The sequence below is a fragment of the Mus musculus genome, chromosome 2, assembly GCF_000001635.26.
Source record: "Mus musculus strain C57BL/6J chromosome 2, GRCm38.p6 C57BL/6J".
Lineage (NCBI taxonomy): Eukaryota > Metazoa > Chordata > Mammalia > Rodentia > Muridae > Mus > Mus musculus.
Window position 1 is genome coordinate 146708610 of NC_000068.7, and position 23231 is coordinate 146731840.

A 23231-nucleotide genomic window follows, 5' to 3' on the forward strand; every position below is an offset into this window, starting at 1 on the left:
ACTCCTAATACTCTTAAAAACAGCGCAAGTGGTGAATATTCTTAAAACAATCCCTATTTCTTATCTGGGAACCCCAGAACTGGTCTAAGACCGAGCTCACCTACTGCTTTGAAACTGCCTTTCCATTTACATTCTCTGCATCACCACTTAGAGTGTTAGTTGCTAACTGTTTAAATCAACTCAAGCTAGTCTTCACAATAAAAGCTTAAGTCAAAGTTATATTTTGAGTCATTCATGTGACAGAAACCCATCAGGACTGAAACTGGACCAAGGTTGTCCATTGTCTCTGAACCTACACCCAGCATCTTTTCATGCCCTGGCACTTTCCTCTTGACGTGGCCTTCGCCATGGTAGGTTTGCACTCATGACCCAGCATGGGACATGTGTTTGTTTCCATCTGCTGTTAGTGGGGTCTCTTCCACAGAAACCCAGTACCTGAACTTTAGGCTGTTTGGACCAATCAGAAGATAGCTGAAAGAGAAAAGAAATGAATGTTGTGGCCAAGAACATCAGAAAATGTTGACCTTGCCCACCTGAGTGTGCGGTACTTCCTCCAGTTACTCAATTTAGAAAGTTGAAGTCTGTAATTATTTTTCCCCTCTCTTCTAATATCCATTACTTTCTTGTTTACTGCCCTCCTAACTCTTTCCAATCTGCCCTTTGACTCCTTTCCAGTTGCTAAAGTCTTTATCTTAACTTGGTCATTCCAAAGAGCTTCAGCTTTCGATGGAAGACAAAGCTCAGATCTGTCTGTATTTATTTTAACCAAGTTGATGTCCTTTAAATAGTTGTTCACTTTGCAACGAAAAGAGTCAAGCACAGGGGACGCACGTGATCTACGATGAAAACAGCTCCTTGAAGCTGGGAGACAAAGAAGCAAGAGGTTGTTAACTATTGAGACTCAAAGGCATGGGGGAGGGTGTTTGAGGAGCTGAAGTCCAGAAGGCAGACTGATATCTCCCAGATAGGTGAGTTAAGATCCCAAAGTATTAGGACAGCTGTTGATTGTTTTCATAGGAGGAGCTTGCACGGCAACCAGGAACCGGAAGCAAGGCTGATCAGGTGTTGCCAAGAACCGGAAGTGCTCAAAAGCAGTAACTACTCGGGAATCCTGGCATCTGAGATGTTCCCATAGACAGTGAGCCAACTAGAAGTCCTAGGCTCCTTCTCATGCCAACCTTGCAGTTCTTTGAGTGACCAACACTGTCAGAACATAAAACTCTACCACCTTAAGACCAATTGGTAAGGGATTTTTTGTTGGATGATTTTGGTTTTGGTTTTGGAATGGTTTCTCTTGCTCTCCAATTGGCCTCAAATTTCTGGGTTCAAGGAGCCTCCTGTTTTCTTAGTAGCTATAACTGTAGGCACACACCATTATACCCAGCTCAAATTTGTTATTCTTGTACCTGTTTTTTCCCATTGAGTGTGGTGAGATGCAGAAATGCTGGCGACACTCTCTAAGACCAGGGAGCAATTAATTTGAGCAGGTGTCTCGCTTCCTGGTATATTAGGAAACACTGCTTCTGCCAGTCTCACAGTAACTACAAAATGGGGGTACACTGAAGTTTGTGTGCCTGACTCCTGAGCCAAATGCCTCAACTGCATATCTGTCTGGCAGGCTAGGCTGTAGGCCATGAGGGAGTAACCCACCCGACATCAGATAACTGTTCTCATGAACCAGGGACTGGAGGTGTTCACAGGCCCTAGTTCATCTGGGAGATGTATAACTGGGCAGCAATCCCTTGACTGCCATTAGCGCTTTATCTGAAAAGGACAAACACCTCCTGCCCTGTAAATTATATCTCATTTCTTTAAAAAATGTGTGTGGATGGAGAGGGGACCAGGGGAGGGGAGTGAGGAAGGGAAGCAGCCAGGAAGGGTAAATAGATAAAATAAATGGGCTTGGTGCATGCCTTTTGACCATTTTGCTTTACTCTATTGATTTGGATTTTTCCCTCTACCCTGGGAGTAATCAATTTTTCAGTGGATAGGCAGAATACAATAATTTCAAGCAAACTCTTCAAATGGGTTGTCATTAATTTGCCTTTTGGCGGTCCTCGTTCGCTGGGAGTAAGACGTGTTTAGCTTTCTCCAAACACTATTGGAGGGGGGCCCTGGGGATTTGCTGGAGCTGATTGGCACAGGCCAGGGAATGCAGACTTGGGAGAGGTTGGGAGAGTTGGTGCAGACTAATGAAGGCACAGTGTTTGCTCATCTTTACGGAGTCACTTATTACTGCTAATTGGGAGGGATAGTTCAAATAAGCACAGAGGAGCAGTTGTCACACGAGCGTGACATGGTTTTAAAGAGGCCTCCCCGACTCCCTGAACTCCTGAGGCAGGCTGGCTGGGCGCCTGGGCTTCGTAGCCCCTATAGAGTGGAGGCTTTGTCAGGGCACCCCATAGAAGTCAGCAGTCTTAAGAAACCTAGGTTTGGCAAGGCATCGCAGGGAATCTCAGACAGACACGCAGCTGCCTGGAACACTTAGAAAGTCAACAGCTGACGGAAGGGGAGGACGCTGAGCCTGGCTGTAAATGGACTTGAAGATGTGATTGGAATTAATTTGAAGAACATAGTTAGAGGTTGTTTTCTTTAAAGGGCCTAATTGGTTTGAAGAACATTCATTTGTATGAGTGCTAAAATATTAATAACCGACATACATCTTCTAGGGTTCTGCCACTTTATCTTTTGCTTATTTCCTCTCTGAGAAGACATTAATTTCCTCTGAGTCCTATTAAATAGATATGAGTGACTGTACCATGCTGGTCCCAAAGTATGGCCAGTATTTCCAAATTATTCAATCACATGTATGACCACTAATTCATTGTTAGTTATTAGTGTCAAAAGTCACTTGGATTTTCCTGATGTCCAAAGGAAAGAATCACAGTGGCCCACAATTCTTCATTTTTCAAAGGAGCGGAGTGTTTAAAACAGACCAGGATCTACTTTAGACATAAGGACCACAAAGTGAAGTCCTTGTGTCACACATGTCTCTTCAGATGGGAAGAGGGACACTGAAACTGAACAGGGATGACCAAGGTAAAGCAGGGCCTTGTGTGTCCGTGCCAATGTTTCCCTTGGCTTTTTAGACTTTTGTGCTTGCTTAGTCTTATGGAAAACAAGCTAATTGCATGCTGGGAACAGGCATATGGTGGACAGAGTTCGTTGTGCTGAGGGGATCCTGGATAAGATACATAAAATATCTGACTTGAGATATAATTCTTATCCTAGGGGTATTGGTGAGAGGTTCTGGTGATATGTCCTTGTCAAGTGAGAAAACATATCATAAGACAAGAGTGTGGGGCTGGAGAGATGGCTCAGTGATTAAGAGCACTGACTGCTCTTTCGAAGGTCCAGAGTTCAAATTCCAGCAACCACATAGTGACTCACAAGCATCTATAATGAGATCTGATGCCTTCTTCTGGGGTGTCTGAAGACAGCAACAGTGTACTTACATATAATAAATAAATAAATATAATAAATCTTTGGGCCGGAGCGAGTGGGGCTGGACCAAGTGGGACCAGAGAGAGAAGAAAAGTGTCTGAAGACAGCTACAGTGCTATAGTTTACTTACATATAATAAATAAATAAATCTTAAAAAAAAAATAAGAGTGTGGTGCCAAGCCATGGTGTCTTCCTATAGCACCATTCTATGACCCAGACTTCCTTAAATATCATTGAACACCTATGATACATTCTACTTAAAGGGCAAGTGTAAAACCAAGGTTCCAGTCTAAAATCTTCATGGACTTCAAGATTATGAATTAAGAATATACAGTGGGCTGAGAGTTCATTGGTGATTAGATGAACAGAGAGGAGCTGCGGTAGGAATGGAGTCTGGCTTTATCCTTGCACTATCTTGGTTCACTGTGACTTACATGTTAGGTACAGCAACATCATGTATCACCACCACACACACACACACACACACACACACACACACACCAATATGCAATTATAAATGTTGGTACCTTGAAAGGAAAAAGAAAAGTCCTCACTCTTTTTCTAAGAGCAGAAACTGTGCTATCTATTTGTGACACGCAGGATGATAGACATCAGGGTTTTTCTTTGAATGTATCTTCAAGACATGACATGCTTGCCCCAGTGAAGACAGTAGGTCTACAGAAGTAACCTTGCTTTATGTAATGTATATAAAGACATCCAAAATTGAAAATTTAAATTGATGTTCTAAAATTTAAGTAGGAACATTGAACTGTGAAATCAGACTAGTAGGTAGGCAATCAGGTGCTTTTCTGGAAAAGGTAAACCATGGTGCTCAGTGAGAAATCATGTTTAGGTTTCCCAGCTTAGAAAATAGAAAATCATTTCCTCCTGTGTAAGATTTTCTGTGACGTATTAAGAATGACTTTGTTGTTCATTTTACCTTCTGAGCAACTTCAACATAAGGCAAACCATGCCCCCTTCACTTCTGCATGAACGTATTTAATTCTTGCTTCACATCTATAACTCATTTATTTTGCCCTGAGACATCTGCAGGGGCCATTGACATGAGATAGAGGGGAACTGGCAAGCATGCATGGCTTCCTCTTAGACTGTTATCTGCCTTGGTAAGGTCTGGCTTTGTTGAAGTCAAGAGGAGAGCCTGTCTCCATACTGGATGATGAGGTCAGGTTGACCAATTAAGAACCGGATCCTATAGCCTTTTTTTAAAATTCTGGGAAGATGAACTGTTGTTGCTAAAGTGAATCCCACAAGAGAATATTTGTCTCAACTCTTTGGAATTTCATTCTTAAAGGGCCTAAGCAGAGTGTGTCCTCTTATGGGCAAAGAATGGTGTGTGTGTGTGTGTGTGTGTGTGTGTGTGTGTGTGTGTGTGTGTGTGTGTGTGAGACGTATAGAAGTGTAAAATGAAAAATTTATTGTCCTTAAATAATTCTATGTGATGGTTCTTTGTATGGGTTAGAAGGAGCCCTTGGGAATTTGCCACTTACAAATGTTGACAGTGCATTCCAACAGCATCCAGGTAGTTGCAGAGTCAGACCTCTGCTTTTGATGGGAATGTGGTGAATGAAGGTAGTCTGTCCATCCATGTCACAGATAAACCATAGGGCTGGATCAAATGAGGAACAGTGATGGAATGCAGGAGGTAAGGCTCCATGACAGCCTCTCTTTCCTTCTGCCACTGTAAGAAGTTTCTACATAAGGTCAGCACTGCTCTTTCATGGTAGCCTCATTTAACATGTAAAGGCTTTTGTAAGAGGAAGCCCCTAAAGGTACTAATTCTGGTGGTGGCAGGAAGAGAACATTTAAAAATCCATTTCATGTTGGAGCTTAGGAAAGGATGGCCAAAGGCTGACTTGGGAAGGGCTCTGAATGGCTGAGGAGAAGAGGGTTGTGTCACGGGAGTGGTACCCCACGACATTGAATCCTTGCAGGCTTTTGAAGATCACATGCTAAGGTTCAGGGAGAACCAGGTGAAACCGAGGTACAGTGGAAAAAAAAAGTGGTGATGGGGTGAACTAGAGAGATAATCATGATGGAGTCAAAGAATGGCATAGAAAAGAAGGTTGCACTCTGGGAAATCAAATGATGAGACCTTGAGTTTGGTCCACATGGCAGCTAGTATGTCATTGGCTTACAGCCAATCTGATGCAGTAATGGTGTGTGGTATTAATAACTGAAGCATTTTACTTGATAGCCAGGAGCTTTTTCTAGCCCCAGGAGAGGGATCACCTACTTCTGAGCCAGAAACCAGATGTATTAAAATTGGCCTACAAGGAATAAGATGGCGGCAGGCCGGGGGAGGCCAACGATCATGGTGTGTGACAGAAAGATTCAGGAACATAAATTGTGGGGGTTTTCCTGCTCCAGGAGAGTACCCAGGGAGGGAAGGATAGCACAGAGTGGGGCTAAAAATGGAGAAAGAAAATCAGGGTAGGCTTTCCTTCCACAAGTCCTAATGGGGAGTTTTAAGGAGTGTGTTTATATACTCATTCACCAGGTACTGACCAAATAGCCAGGATACACCAGTTACTGATCTACACACATGGGAAACATCCATGCGCCACACAAAGAGCACTGTCCCCACTGTTACCACATTCCCCAGAGAGAATGAAAACCACAAACACAACAGAAATAAAGCACAGATCTCTGCAGGGTAGTACTCATCCAAGTAAAAGAGGCATAAAGAGTGCAGGGAACTGGGGGTGAATTATAACTTAACATGTTGATGGATTATAGTGAAGAGAAGAAAGAGGTGAGGGAGGGGGCAGTTTGGCCCAAAGGATCCCCTCCACCGTGGCCGTTCAGAAATGCCCTTGTTTGTGGTGGATACCTTGCCAATGACCTGGTGTGATGAAACTTGTCTGTATCCCTCAATGATTCTTATTAATTACCCAGAGCACCCCAACATGTAGGAAGAAGAAGGGAGTCAGAATAACATGTAGAAAGCCTGGATAAAGATCCAAGCAGAAAGGGACAGAAACACAGTATAAGGCCGCCTCTGAGCCAGGCATGATGGTACAGACACATGACCCCAGCATCTGTTTCGGGCTAGATTGTTTTTTTCTTTTTTCAAGTTTATTTCAACATTGGGTTATTACAGTGTGTACCAGTTACACTGCATATTTATCTTTTTCTCAGTAGAGGTTCTGTTAATGGCTCTATATGATATCACATATTCACTACAAATAAAGTTGACTTTTTAAAAATCCTTAAATGGACAATATCTATAAGAGGTCTCATTTCCTCAATTTTCTGAGATTTCCTTGATTTAGAAAGTACTGTTCTCATGCTGGGGTTGTTGGCGCATGTCCTGGGGAGGCAGGGGCAGGTGTGGGTGGATCTCTGAGTTTGAGGCCAGCTTGGTCTACATAGTGAACTCCAGAACAGCTGAGGCTACATAGTGAGGCCCTGTCTCAATAAAGAAAGGGGAAGGGGGAGAGGAAGAGAGGAAGCAAGCATAGCTTCACATTTGTTCTCCATAGCAAATGAGAATGTCCATAGTTCTTGCTCTAAGGTTCTATTTGGGAATAGGAATGTTTCAATCTCCATTTTGTGACTCTCAGGGTATCTATATTAATCTAAAGGTGAAACATAAATGCTTTGCTATGTTTTTGTTTTCTGGAAGAAATGGAGGAAAGCTACTCTAACCAGCATTCCCACACACTAGAAGTTCAATGTCTCTTGGCCTGTCACACAAAGGCTTAGTCTAGAAAATGGTTACTGATCAGTTGTGACCAAATGTCCTAAGTTTTGGTTTAGAACATATGCCCCTGGCACATGTGTGGACATATGCCCCTGGCTCATGTGTGGACATATGCCCCTGGCACATGTGTGGGTATATGCCCCTGGCACATGTGTGGGTATATGCCCCTGGCACCTGTGTGGACATATGCCCCTGGCACCTGTGTGGGTATATGCCCCTGGCACCTGTGTGGACATATGCCCCTGGCACATGTGTGGACATATGTGTGTGTTCAACTTTCAGTTTTTCCCTTTTATGAATCCTCAAGAATATTTGAGCCTCTCTGTTTTTTTGCTTTGGAAATAACCCTAATGACCAGCCAACATCTCCAGGGGCTGAGATCAGGTTGCCAGACTCAATCTTTTCAAGCCCCCACAAGCCTTTTTTTTTCATTGCTATTAGAACCTTCTGTTTATGTGATTGTAGAGTTTATTCATAACATTTGTGATAGTTCCTTCTATTTCTGTCTAGCCAATTTAGTGGTCAAGAGTGTAGGCTAAGACACTCCAGAGCTGCGCTGTATTTTTAAATGGGCTTCCACTCCATTTTTGACTTCTGTTTTTATAGCTATTTCCCTCATGGGGTGCTCAGACAAAGACAGAATAATCTTGATTTAGTGGTGCTATAATGCCAAATGGACAGTCTGAGCCTAGCTCATGGAGAGTACATAGTGCATAAGTTCATATAAGTTAAGCCCTCTCCTCCTGCTGCGACTATCCCCATCCCCCCCATCCCCACTCATGACTACCTGTCATGATAACAACCCTTGCTGTCCCTGCCGTAATGAGCAGAACTGTGCAGGTAGAGGGCTGGAAGATATGTGTGTCCCCACCTCGGCCGTTCCTCTCTTGTGCTCTTAGCCTCCTAATCTGTTCAGCACAGTCTACAAGCCCTTTCAAAGTTCTGGATGAATATTCCACATGGCAGCACCAAATGTACTGGTTGAGTCTTTCTTTATACACCAACAGGCCTGATTATGCTATAAAACTTGCTTACCTACCAGGGGAAAGAAAGGCAAAATGGCTCAAGGGGAAAAGTAAAGTATTAGCCCAGGGAAATCTGGCAGCAGATTCTTGCCAAGGAAGCAGAAGGTGGCTAACACTATCCCCAAATCTGGCCCAAGTTCCCAGGAACTGGTCATCTACTATCTAGACTCTAAATGAAAGTACACTAATTACTTCCTTGCTTCTCAGCACTTCCTCCTCAGATACAGGTTTGAGAGAGCATCATCTATAGTACAGGTATGCTAATGACTTGACTTTTGCATCATCGTGACAAAAAAAACCTGACAGAATCAACTTCAGGGCGAAGAGACATATCTAAGCTCACAGTTTCAGAGAGTTTCAGTCAATCACAGTGAGGAAAGCATGAAGGAGCTTGCGTCATGGTGGTGGCAGCATGTGGCAGAGGCAGCACGTGGTAGTGGCTGCTCATATCACAGCAGACCAGGAAGCACACAGTGTCACAGGAATCAGAAGCATGCTATAATCCTCAAAGGCCTTCCCTTAGTGACCTTCTTCCAGCTAGCCCTATCTCCCAAAGGCCTAACAAAAGGAGTACTTTCAGCTGGGGACCAAGCATTCAAACAGCAAACCTGTGGGGATATTTTGGTTTTAAACCACAACAGGAGAGTATTGTCAGGATTAAATGAGAAAAGAAGTGAGCCACTCATAAGTCGCCCAGCATAGTCAAAGTTAATAAATAATGCTAGCAATAGTGATATTTAATGGGTGGAAGGTTTATTTTATTTTTAATTGTGTGTGTATACACACACACATGCATAGTTGCACATGCGTGCCTGTCTGTGCCTAAGACATCCAAAGGGCATCAGGTCCCCTAGAGTTGAAGTTACAGGTAGCTGAAAGCTGACCAACATGAGTCTTGGGAAGTGAACTCAAGTTCCCTGGAAGAGCCACAAGTGCTCTTAACCTCTGACCCATTCAACCTCCATCCCCATCTTGATTATTTTTAATGTTATTATTTAATTTGACTCAATGTAAGATTTATTCTCTGCCCAAAATGTCTGCGGGTGAATGCTAAAAGCTGCACTCATTAGAAAAACTCTGGTCTGCACAAGAAGTTGTAAACTCCAACGCAGGCGTCTCCATGTGCACCATCCTCTCATTATGGGGACCTTAATCCCTCAGAGCCTTCATATCCCAACTAAAACTGGCTGGTGCTGTCTCCTTAACCTACCTCATAAACTGCACTGCATGATCATTTCTGTTCTCAGCCAGTCAAAGCAAAGCCAGAGGCTCAGAACTACCTTCCCTGATGAAATGTGTACAGGGCTATGTGGCAGCATGCTGAGAGCGCTCTGCCAAACCATGCTCCCCTTCCTCAATCCAAACAGAGGAGGCAGAGAGAAGGTCACAGAGAAAAGCCTTATCCTGGAAGCAGCTATTTCCAGGCCTTCTGATTCAATTTCAACAAAAACGTATTAAGTATATACTATTATTAAGTGTGTAATGTATGCCCAGCCAGAATTGTTGGGACAATTTTGTCCAGTAGAATTTTTTGTGGTAATGAGAATGTTCTATATTTACAATGTCCAATATGGCAGCCATCAGGCCACGTAGCTCCTGAGCATTTGAAAGGTGGTTACTACAATTAAAAAAAAATAAAAACTGAAATTTCATTTGTTTACTATTAGTTGCTTTTAAATTAAAATTTAATAGCTGCCATTCTCTGCCCAAAATATCTGTGGGTGCAAGCCAAAAGCTACACTTGTTAGGAAAACTCTGGCCTACCACTGCTGTGGCTACCATGGCAGTACAAGACTAAACAACAAGATTTGACAATGAACAGAATAACTAAAGAAACTTGCTTTCTTTTTAAATTAAAAAAAAAACAATCTTAATGTGTGCATGCATATGTGTGTGTGTGTGTGTGTGTGTGTGTGTGTGCGCGCGCGCACGTGTGTGTGTGTGTGTGTGTGTGTGTGTACATGTGCACTTGTGTGTGAGTGTGCATACTATGGCACCCTCATAGAGGTCAGAAGGCAACTTTGTGGAGTCCATTCTTTCCTTCCACGTTTACCTGGCTTGTAGGGATTGATCACTAGGCTTACCTGGCAAGTACTGTTCCCCATTGAACCCTCTCACTGGCCCAAGACTCCTGCTTTCTTGAAGTGTATATTCAATAATTTTAAAGGGGGACAGGAACAGACAAAAAGGAAACTGCATGGCCAGAAAGGGAAGAGCGCAGAGAGAAAAAGAAAGAAAGAAAGCCAGAGTGGAGTTAGGAATGGTCAGAACTGTAAAAGGGGTACTGTGCTTGGCTGTCTTCATGCCAGGGCAGGTCCTGGGAAGGCAGATCTCTAAGACTTTATTTTGGTACCAACTACAGCAAACTGTAGAGTCCTCACACACTGAGTGCGAATCATCTGAGTCAGGTGTCTGATTTGGATGATTGCTTTGATCCGTCTCAGCTCTGTACTCAAAATGCACCACTTCTCGCTCGCTCCAATAATGAGGAATAATGTGTGTCTTAATGGGGCTTCTCCATTAAAAGGTTTTGGAAATAATATATAAAATTAATGGTTTACAAGAATAGCTTTAGACACTTGAAAACAGAGCTAACCTAAAGACCTTCCATGTACCATGAATACATTCACTCCCTGACTAAAAATGAATCCCAAAATTGGTTTTGATTTTTATTTAAAATTCAAATGTCTGATGTCCTTAAATTGAACAAATGATATTTTAAAATATCTCTATCAGCCTCCAGCATCTGCAGATTGCGATTTGCATTTTGAAATTGGCTGCTTGAAATGAAGGAGACCGAGCGCCGTCCTCCTCCTTCTTCTTTTCCTATTCCCCTCCTGTTATTTAATGAAAACGCTAGAGGTCAACCCTTTGTCCTTAAATTAGTTCCCATAAAAATCTTTTTGTGTTTTGCAGCTTGTTATGATGTCTTGAGGCTGGAGGAAACGTTGCCATTAATTATGTCTTTGTTGAATATGGATATCTATTCAGAGTTAGTTGAACAGTTTCAAACAAAATTAGCATCCAGCGACACTCAGCCAGCTTTGGGCTGGTTATCAAGACTATTCCTCTTTTCTCCTCCTGTTCTTTTTCTCTTTAATTTTTTTTTAAAGCTGCGAGAATGCTGTTCAGCAAGTGTGTATTATCTAATATATTCAGCTTTCGGTTGCCACTTTTTCCAGATGAAGATGAGCTTAATTGAGGTTGTCCTTTTAAGTTTGTAGAGCCCTTCAGCATTCCACACAAAAGCGTGTAGAGGCTTTTCATTTGTCTTGAGTATGTTTCAGATGTACAAATATTATTTATTTTAAGCTCTGAATCAAAAGGTGTGCTATAACTCTGTTAAATAAAACATTACTCAGGACTGAAATATATATATTGAAAGTAAGCCCGTCCCCACTCATTATCAAAATATTTTATGTGACAGGAACCCAGTGAACAAATTTTAGGATTTATACTGGGGGAGCTGTTTGGCCACACATTCCCGGCAAGCAAGCAAGCACTTAGCAAAGGAATGTATTCTCGATTCCACTGAGGATAAATATTACAAATCCACTGTGCAGCTAAGCTCTGAAGTTAGTTCCCTGTTTGACTACCCTGGTGCATAGATAAGACCAGGGTAAAGCTTAACTCTGAAGAAGTGAAGTTCATGGGTGGAAGGACACTCAAGCGTATTATACATCCATGGGGGAATTGTTGAGAGAGAGAGATAGAGAGAGAGATTTGGCTGGCTACAGCCTCAGTCTATTCACACCTGTTTGTAGGATGAGGGTCAAAAAGGCAGATGAAGGAATTTAATTCCACGAGGATCTAAATCAAAATATTAGAAAGTATTCTTCATTCCATGCCATGTGGAAAAAAAAAAACCCTGAGAAATAGGATAAGATCTCTCTCTCTCTCTCTTTCAGTTTTAATAATACCAACAAAAAGTCCATAAGTATCGCACTAGCAAGAGTAAATTAATTGGCTTAGGAATGAAAATTTCAAACAGTCCGGTGGATGAAAATGATTCCCTATTATAGAGAAAACAAAGGGTATGGGACTCTGATGAGGGCCTTGTATATCTTTAAAATATTTTGTATGAATTTTCCTTCCTTTCATTTACTTCTGTCTCCTTCCCCGAGTATGGAACCAGTGCTGTTTGTTGTTAAGTATTCCCTGGGAAGAGGCGCTAACCTTGCACTGCTTTTAAGTATAATGTACATTTTTCATTTTAAATGGGGGCTCATAATGACATTGTGTAGAAGAGATTCCAGGCCTCCCTGGTTATCACCATGTCTCCTTGAGCTGCGCTTCTGGAAAAAAAAAATGCGAAGAAGGTAGCTCTCTGGAATGAATAAATTCTGTAGCCTGCCTGTAATTATTTATTAAAATAGATTAAAGAAATAGACTAAAAAGGAACCCGCCACCCGTGTTAGAGAGAACATAATAAGAGTACATAGAAAGGGAAAATTAACACCAGGGAGGAAAGAATGTAAGATATGCGTGTTCAATAATACAGCCATCTCTGCATTGTTGGCTCACGGGCAGACACACTCCTGGGTTTTTCATTTGGCAGGGTGGGCTGTGCTAATGAAAACGTGGGTTACTAATACGGATGTGTATGTCTCTAATTAACATTAGAATTGAGTGGTAAACATAACCAGGAGAGAATTCAACAGAGAAATGGGCTAAAAGAAACCGGAGTATCAGGGGGGAGGGGAAGGAGGCGGGTTCGAAAGAAGAACTCCACAGCCTTTCTTCAGATGGGTTTAATTTTGTCACTTGAGTCAAAATTGGAAACCCGTTTTCTAGTACAATTGCTTCTGTGTTTAGTGAGTGTTGCAGACTCTTTATTACAGGGGAATTTTATAAACTTGGCACCTCATCATCAAGCCATCTTGGGGGTCAACTTCCCACTTGTACTTTTAGCTCTAAAGCAAGTACTTTATAAAAGTGTCTTCTGATTTGTAAGATTTACCATAGATTCTGAGATGAGCTTCCAAACCTAATCCCTCACCGAAGTACCCATTTGTCTCTTCATGTTTAAACTGCTACGTTCTGTTAACTCTTATCAAATGCAATAGAATTCTTTAACAAGGCATCAAAGATAAATGTAGATTTGTGTTAATTCTGCGTTTTGTTTTGTGATTGCTGTGGTGCCAGTCTGTGATCCTTGGGGGTGAGTACAGCAGGAATAGGAGAGGTTTAGCTTTATGGTCGATGCTGATATTATTCGTGTATTCCTTTTAAAAATACCAAATGTATAACTGGAAGTGCTATTTGTGGGCAGTTACTTTAAAATATTTTAAACCATATTTAAATCATATTTAGCTAAAGAAAACAAAATAAAACCTCACCATCTTTTTTTTTTTCAAACAAGATATACTAGCATCTATTTTCACTGTTTTATATCAACTTCACCATGCTATTTGGATGGAATAATGTGCTATGATGCTTATTATGAAAAGAAACAAAACAGAATACAAATGTACACAGTAAGAGGAAATGCTTCTTCTAGGAAAATAGACATTTTTGTCTTTTATATTTTTGAAAACTATTTAGTCAAAACAATAACATGATTCATTGAAAAAGCTAATGTCTAAAAAAACAAATCAGCACTTAATTTCCTTTTGTATCCATAAGGCTAGTGTAACCTACATGATTTTTGGAGGCAAAGGAAAAAAGCCTCTGTATTCTTTAGTCACAGGAATACTCAAGAATTTCAGCAAAGCTCAAGTATGATCCTTGTGTTTAATCAATTTAAGGACAACTTTCTTTCTTGGTAAGATTTAATGCTTAGCCCAAAAATTGTATCAAAAGAAAATGTACATTTCCAGTGTAATAGGCCTTTCCTTGTTAATTTGTTAGGGGGAATGCATACAAATGTATCTAGAGAAATGCTTTGCATCTGCAACATAATCAGATGCAGGCGTGGCGGGCTTCTGAGCTCTGCACAGCGGACCGAGAGCCAGCGGCTTGCCCGTTTTGAGGCTCAGAAAAGCAGAGACCTCATGAAAATGCACAGCCTGAATTCTCATCACAGCGGGTTGCCTCGCCACAAAGTTATTGCCAGGGGACAGTGTTCATTAGCTTCACCAATTCTGTACTTCTGTTTATCTGTCTATTACCATCTTAGCAGAGTAAATCATTCCTGTTCTTCCCAGATCCAGTCCCTTCTCCTCCCTCCAAAACCCAACATTTGTTACCCATAAATGGGGAAATGCTCCAGGACAAGGGCAATAGCTTAAATTGAATTTTCCTAATGATTTAGTGAATCCTAGCACACATTTTTACTTTGTTGTTTAGACTCAAGAAGGCATAAAATCTCCACCATCTATTTATCATGTAGTTATTTTAATGTAAACATGTGTCCATTTAGATGAAGTGTTTTCATTATTAAGCTAATTCCAGCATGTCTCAGATAGACCATGAGAAGGGGGCAGAGCTCTGGCTGACAGTACCAAACCTGTCTTGGCTCAGCCTGCTGTCAGATACGTCTTCATTAGGTTTTGTCATTCACCGGTGGCAAATGCTGTATAAATGGAATGACGATCAGGCCCGCCTTGATAACTTGTCTTATCTCATTAGTTTTCACATCAAAGTTAATCAGCAATGTGAATTGTAATTGCTAGAGGAGACAATGCGTAGATCGCTGGTCGCCCCCCCCCCATGGCATCTTGAAACATCAGCAGGCTGGTTGGAGCAGATAGGCTCGGAAGGAAAATGATGTGGAAGGCATAATAAGCGAGCTGCTCAGAATTAATGAGCTAACCCAATAAGAAAAGAATGGCCAATCAATGTGAGTTGGGCAAATATAATTTAGAAATAATTGCTTGATTGGTTGCCTATAGTAGACTGATTTGACCACACACAAGGATTAAGAATTAAGATGTCAAGGCAAAAAAATAATTTGGCAACTGAGGGCATGTAATTTTTGTGTCCTTCTTTTTATGATTGAAAGAGATGTGTGTTTGATACGCTATTCGCCAGAATGAAAACATTAGACACCCTCTTGTTCTCTTTCTGTTTCCCGCACAATGAAGGCCCATTCAGAACACAATTGTGATACTCCTGAACGGGACATGAAGAAGGTGTGGAGGGAGGGAGGGAGAAAGGGAGGGAGGGAGGCTTCACTCAAAGGATGGATGGGTTGGCACACAAAGCATTTGCCTCTATTTTGAGCTATAACTTGACCAGGATGCTAAAGTGATAGATGCAATGATCTGCAAAATATATCAATTGTCTGTCTTAGGTAGGCCTAAAGAGTTCTGCTCACAACCTACATGTTCCTAATGCAATATTTTTCTGACAGCTATTCACCAATTAGCAAAGGGCCCTGGCTGTATTCTTCTGTCAAAACTCCGGGAAGGTTCAGCCAGAAGGTAAATTTGCTTTGATCTACATTACACCTAATTGAGTCACAAGCAATGTCTCTATCCCAACATCAAGAAATGTGAAAATGTTAGATTATTTCACTGGGGATTAAACCTAATTTTCGCGTGTTCTGCATTAACCTATTAGGCTGGCTAATCTGCATTGCTAATGTGGCTGAGGCAGCTGTCACAGCTAAAGAAAAACATGATCATGCAATCCTTGAATGAATGATTCCCGGCCTGATTAGTCTTAGTGAAGTTAGCTGAGCCCTGGTGATAAGGAAGGAAAATTCCCAGGTTGCCAATAGCTTTGAAAATTATCAGACTGTAGGCAAAAATACACCTCATGATTCACAGGCTTGGGTCCAAATGCCGAGTTGAGTGACATTATTTAAGACTGACGAAGGCTAACTCGAGTTGTCACTCGCATAAATGTTTGTGTTTATTTTTAAGAGACTGATGTAATGGACGCAGATTTAAATGCTAATAGAAGCCAGCCAGACACATAAAACCCCAGGCGTTGTTACACTGTTGGTCTTTTATTAACATAGATTAAATTGTAATATTTTCTAGATAAATTGGCAGAATCAGAAAGATGCATTGCCCCCCAGGACGCTGGAGAAGAACGACTTCTGCAAGACTTCTGGGCTTCTCATACATGTAGCGATTTGTTACACGCCTACCATCCTTTTTCCTTATCCCTTTTTAAAATGGAAATCAGGGGGGAAATATATTCAGAAGGACAAGCGTTGTTTTCCGCAGCTCTGTGGCCAGAACCATCTTCTCGGCTTGCCTGCTTAATTTCAAGGATTCAGCAGCCCTGTATTTTGTTTGCTGAGAGGCATGGTTTGCTTTCACCTCCCCATTTGATTTCAGCAGCAAAGGAGCCACCATGATGGGTCCCCTTCAGATGTAGAGAATGTTCAGGAGACTTTGGGTGGCTGCAAATAGAGCCGGGAGTCCATTTAATCCGATTAGCAGTTCTGCACAATGGGCCTGCCCAGCCCTTTGTGGACAGAGGCCTTTACTTTATTTGTTTCTATTAGCCCAAGAATCGCTTATCAGAAAAGTGGAATTTTGCCCCCATCAGATTGCTCAGACAATCACCAGAAAACCAACGAGGAAATAGTCTAATGTGTCAATATTTATTTTCTGGCCCTAATTGTCCCCAGAGAGGACTTGTTGAGTGGGCAAAGTTGGCAGTCTTGGTTTATCTGTAGTCTCGATTGTTTTCCCAGTGTGTTCGCCCCAGAGCAGCTACTGTCAGGGTGATAACATCCGGGACAGCAAGAGCACTGGCTTGCAAATAAAGGCATATTAAGAGTCTGAGAAGAAAGGGTGAGAGAAGCCAGGATAGCCCTTAAGGATAAGGAAAAAGGCAGTCCCCCGTCACCAGCAAGAAGGCATTTGGGACTGGGTTCCAAACCCTGGGGAAAGAGAGAGCATGCCTTTTGCTTCTTCGTTCCAATCTCAGGAAGCATGCCTCTGTGGGTAGAACTCCCTTCTGTGGTTTTGTTTCTGCTGGCCTCCTGTTAATTACAGATTTTAATGTCTAAACATTCTCTGGCACTGCCTCCATGACAGTGGTAACCACCAGTAATATAGCATTTTGGGTTTGTTTGTTTGTTTGTTTGTTTGTTTGTTTGAGACAGGGTCTCAGTAGGTACCTCTGAATCCCTGGAATTCACAGTGTAGCCCTGGCCTGGATCTCACTGAGATCCACTAGCCTCTGCTTCTTCAATGCTGGGATTAAAGGTGTGTGTGACACAATTGGAGCCTTTCTTCCCTACCTGATATTGTTCTGCAAACCTGCTGGTGGATTTTCCCCCCCTCCCCCAGGCCCTCACTGGATGCCTCCTATTCTTAAGCCCATTTTGCAGAGTCACCCAGGCCCAGAGAATAACCTCAAACCTCTGGTTTCTAAGTGCCATCTACTGAGTAGAGAGAGTCCCAGTCCAGACCTAGAGAGCCACTGGCTTCTCAAATGCTGTGTCTTGAGCACACCCCCTTGGTTTTTGGTATGCCTAAGAGTCCCATTCCCTAGGACCTTCTTCCTTTTTTCTATAACTGTCCCTCCTCCTCAAGCCCACTACAATGGCAGACATGGCGTGCAAGCCTGTAGCTCCATGGACCAAGTGTTTTCAATAACACTATGAGGCTCAGTCTTCACAGTATCTGTTCACAGAAGACGGGGCAGAAATTTCGATTATCCAAGCCTCCTTTAGGCCTCTCAGACCACAGTGACACTTGAGTCACTGACGATCACTTGTGAGCAGTCACGCCTCAGCAACTTATCTGAACTGGGAACAATGGCTGTGGACAGACCCCCTTGCCCCTGCTCAGCTGAAAGGCTGCATCCCCTCTGGTTCCCTGAGATGAGCCATGGCTCCTGAATCTTTCTGAGGAGACAGCAATTGTATCTAATCACTCGACACAGCACCTGCTGTATTGGCTGCATAGAGTCATCTCCGCCCGGAATTCTTCCTAACTCCAGCCTGTTGCACAAGTTAACGGGTTCTTTGCTTTTCCAGCTGGATCTGATAGCATTTCAGAGAGCCTTTGTATGGCTCGATATCACAGGATCACTGTACCTGTGTGGGGATGTTAACAAACCTATGTTATGAAACCCCGATACTATCTTTCAGTAAATTAAATCTGTCTTCCCTATGAATAGCAGAGTTAAGAAAGCTGAGACAAATTCCTTTTTAAAAAAAAATACTTCTTTGAATTCTGTATTACTCACGTATCGATTTTCTAGTAATTCTGCTGGGCTCATTCCTCCAATAATAATGTAATATCATGATGCCAAACATATTTTTGAATTATGATAATAGCTTCTTAGAGGGTCATTAACCTCGGCATTGATCACAGGTCTAGTTGTATGCCAACAGGATACTCAGTGATGTTTGACAGTGTAAATGTCACATTGCTGCTGTAACAGGCTACCCCAAACACAGTAACTTAATAATAGTGAAGATCTGTTTCCTGCCAGTTCTGCAGGTCAGGCGTTTTAAGTGGGTCCTAAAGGACTGAACACCAAGGGAGCTAGGCTGATTCTCCTAGAAGCTTCAGAAGGAATTTGTCCCTTGTCTCTTCTGGATGTTGGGTTCTATGGTTGCCCTTCCTTCAGCCTTGGCCCTGATACTCTCATTATTCCACTCTGGTATCTCCTTCAGGCCCATCCAGACACTGCATTATATTCTCTGCATTTTAAGACACTGAGCTTAATCACATCTAAATGGCCTTTCCAAGATGTAGTAGACAATGTTAGAGTGGGAAAAACCTCTACTGGTTAAGAGACTAGAATCTGTGACCTTGGTGGAGACATAACATTCTAGTTGGGCCAGGGCAATCATGAAGACAAGAGACCAACCCTAGGATGACAGGCTAAGGTTAAGGCTGACCTTACCTTAAACCATGCATTCTAGTTAGTTTTCTCTTCCTGTGATTAAACACCAAGACCGAAAGCAACCTAGGAAGGAGAGGGTTTATTTCATCTTGTCGTTTGCAATACATTATGGAGTCAGGGTAGAAGCTCAAGGCATTACATAGAGTCAAGAACTGCAATAGAGGTCATGGAAGAGTTCTGCTTAGCTTACTGCCTTACTCTCTATGGCTTCCTTAGCCTGCTTTCTTATAAAACCTGCCTAGGGGTAACACCACCCACAGTGGGCCAGAACTACCACATCGATCATTACGTTGTTTTTAAAAAAAAAATGTCCCATAGACTTGGACAGAGGAAGGAACAGTCTATCTTAGTTGACTTCTATTCCAGTTGGTCAAGTGTTTCTGTATGAAATGCTAATGAACTAGCACTTGCACATTTTCCCAGGTTTGCTCTAAAACATACCATTGTCATGGTACCCTAAGGTGATCACCACATTACTGGTTGTAATGAAGAGAAGTCAACGAAAATATGCATAGAGCATAAAGAACCAATACTGCCCATCTGTTGGTCTGCTTGGATCTGCTAATTCAGATAACCCTAGTCCTCAACTCCATAGCCATCAAGTAGTCTAGGTTGTTTGTTTATGGGGCAATATACACGTTCATCCACATAAGAACCAAATCTATGGTTGTTCTATCCTTAACCAGCTTCTACAATTACAGTTATATCTGGTCTCGAAACCACTAATAGTGGTCCCAACATAGTGGTTCCAAATCTTCATAATAATTAGAATAATTATCTTTAGATTACCAGCACAAAGAGTGAAAAATAATCAGGTTCGGTGAACTGTTTCTTCTGCCCCATTGGGAAAAAAAAAAAAACCTTCTGCAAGCCAGAACCTCTGAATGAACAGAGAAAAGAGTTGGAAGACAGGAAGTACAACACCTGAAAGTGGATAACTAGGAGTGAGAGGAAGGAGTGTCAATCATCCTAACTAAAGTTTCTTGGTTTCCCCATTCATGAATCTGATAAAGACATAGCACTCTATAGTATTTTCTCAATGAATACAAGAGCACCTTAATTCCTTCAGTGGATATTCTGTCCATTCTTTTGGGCTGGATATTTCTGTCAATAGCAATTGATCCCATAGTCATTTTCCTACTGTGCCACATTCTTTGCCACTAAACTGTCCATTATGTGAGACAACAGTGTTCAGGGGATCCATGTAGTTAATCATATTGTCTGTCAACCCTAAGAAAGTAATGTGGAAGCATTGAGTTTGAGGAAGTTCAGAGTGCTGTTGACTTAGGTAAGAACAAATTATTTCCTCTTTTGGGATTGAAGAAGTTTGATAAAACCAGCCTGCTGTCTAGGAGTCTGAGGGGTGATGCCAAGGTTTCTTCAGCTGATGAGACAAACACTAATATGTAGCAGAAGCTAGATAATGCAAACCTAGTATCCATCTCTGTGATCAACATAGGAAGCCACATCATGAACACTGGATTTTCCTTGGTAGAGTTAGGTGACATTCATGGGGAGAGTCATCCAGTAGAAAGAGCCTGCCTTGAAAGGACATTGGGATAAGATGCAAAAATGTCATGTTCACAGGCCAACTCACATACTCATCCCCCAGTCTGCCCTCTCTTCCTTTATCTAATCTTGTTCTTTCCTCTGCTCAACCAGTTAACCCATTCACCACTATCAAGGAATCCACCCATATTCTTCCTTCACTTCTGTCTCAAAACAAAGTAGACAATCACTGTTTGGGTTTTTTTTCCCCACTAGAAAGTCTTTCCTTTATCAGGAACAGCACAGGGTGGAGCTCTCATGGAAGCAGTCTTAGCATCAGCTTGTCACCCTATACTCCATATGGATCAATCCCATGCATATTCTTCCCCATTCCTCCTTCACTGAAGCAAATGAGTGCATAGAGGTGAGATGCTAGAGCTTGTGATGGTTTATATATGCTTGGCCCAAGGAGTGGCACTATTAGGAGGTGTGGTTTTATTGGAGTGGGTGTGTCACTATGGGCTTGGGCTTTAATACCTTCATCCTAGCTGCCTGGAAATCAGTCTTAGCAGCCTTCAGATGAAGATGTAGAACTCTCAGCTCCTCCTGAACTATGCCTGCCTGGATAATGCTATGTTCCTACCCTGATGATAATGGACTGAACTTCTGAACCCATAAGCCAGCCCCAATTAAATATTGTCCTTATAAGAGTTGACTTGGTCATGGTGTCTGTTCGTAGCAATGAAACCCTAGGACAGAGCTACAGAAACAGTTTGCATAGATGTTTAATGTCTTAGTCCATTTTCTGTTGCTGTAACAAAATAAGTAAGTTCTAAGGCTAATTGATAAATAGTATGGTGTATTTAGTTTGGAGTCTGGGAAGTCTTAGAACATGAAGCTGGTCATATAGTAATGGCCTTATTGTCATACGATAACACAATGGAAGGAATCACATGACAAGACAAAGCAAGAATCTAGTTTAAGTCATTTCCCCTCATACTAGAAAACCCCTGATGACTCATAGGGTCCCCACCTACAAGACCTTATCTAATCTTAGTCCCCAAAGGCTACTGTCAAACAGCATTACCATATGACTTTTGATGTTAAGTTCCCAGCACATGAGTTCGGGGGCAAATACCTGACCCACAGCACTGGACCATCTACTTATTTGACAATGCATCCTCTGGAATTACTCAGGCCCAATCCCTCTAGACTTTTGCATGTTCATTAGAATTGTACTTTGTCAGCCTACCCACTGGGCATGCTAAAACTAGGGATACTCATTTATATTGGCCATTGAAGTTGCATAGTTACTCCATGCTCCGTGATCAGGTGATGAAAGATTAGAAACAGTTTCTTGGTACAAATGGCATAGCCTTGCTTGGGAACCCTTAGGATTGGGGTCAAAACTCTACTATGAGGAATTTTTTTTTAATTCTAGACAACATCTTTATCTACTACAGGTATATCTGAAGTCATTGGGTATGGTGATTATACAACCTGAGCAAGATGAGCTTACTTTAAACTTTCCTGAAGACCAGACTCATGGGAGAGAAAAAAAAACAATTCATAGCAGCATTTGCAATGACAATTTATGCTTCTCCCAAAAGCCATGAAGACTCAGCAAATTCCATTCCTTTCTCTTGAAGTAAGGAGATGTGAGAAAGAAGGGCATGAGTTTCTCACTCGAAAGGATACCTCTGCATGCTTATGGATCGTTGAACTTCTGACGACTCCATTGATAAAACGATCCTCTAGAGATCTTTGTAAGGATTATTGGACACCTTCTTGTAAAATGTTTTTAATTAAGATATTAAGAACATCTGTAATGTGCTGTTCACCAGATCCTGCCAATAGAAGCTTTTGTGATTTATGTTGTAACAGAGAACAGGAAAGTCCACATATCTCAGGGGAAATGTACGCTGCTGTCCTTCCCTCATAAAAGACACTGCTTTGGCTGCCTTTTTCTGATGGGAATTAAAAACAGCGTGTTCATGGGTGTGGTGGTCACATATGAGCTTCCAAAGGAGATATTTATTTATTCCAATAAGAATCAGCATTCAGCCTGCAACTGTGCTATGCCATCTGGCTAAGTCTGTGGTGCCTCACTGTGACCACTTTTGCAGTTTCCTACAAATGAATTGGATGATAATCATTTTTAAAGTCTTTGAAAGTGACCGGGGCTCTCCTGGGATGTGTTCTTCTGGTTGATTACCTTAGCCGGGACAGAAGAAGAACAGTTTCAGGCCTTTCGCTTGGACCCTTCCATCATCCCTCTTAATCCTCACAGCAGGGAGGCAAGATGAGAATCCAGCCAGCAGCTGAGGATCCCCATCCTGATGATGCCTGTGAGCAGGGAAGAATAACTCATCAGTTGGGGGTGAGAACATATTGGACACTCAGTGGGGTGGATTGTGGCCAGAATCCTGTTTGCTACCTGGTATATACATAAACTGCACTCTAATAAACTGCAACTTTGGGTTCTATAGCATTCCATATTTAGGCTTTATGTTGTCAGTTTCGGTCTAGATCAGTAGCTATATCAAGACCTAGGTATAACCTTTGCCCTAGTTAAAGGCGTGTGCCACCACGCCCGGCTGGATTTTATTTTTAAGAATCAGAAACAAACTGGGCAGTGGTGGCACACATCTGTAATCCCATCACTTGGGAGGCAGAGGCAGGCGGATTTCTGAGTTCGAGGCCAGCCTGGTCTGCAGAGTGAGTTCCAGGACAGCCAGGGCTACACAGAGAAACCCTGTCTTGGAAAAAAAATAGAAACAAGTCTG

The 23231-nt window shown here is 42.1% G+C and overlaps 1 long non-coding RNA gene across 1 annotated transcript; it reads left to right on the forward strand.

The window, feature by feature from the left end:
* Window positions 1-1094: 1094 nt before the first annotated feature.
* On the forward strand, window positions 1095-22936 carry Gm34689. Its single transcript, XR_375056.1, has 2 exons — window positions 1095-1242; window positions 21909-22936. It is a non-coding gene; the product is annotated as a predicted gene, 34689 (long non-coding RNA).
* Window positions 22937-23231: the final 295 nt, after the last annotated feature.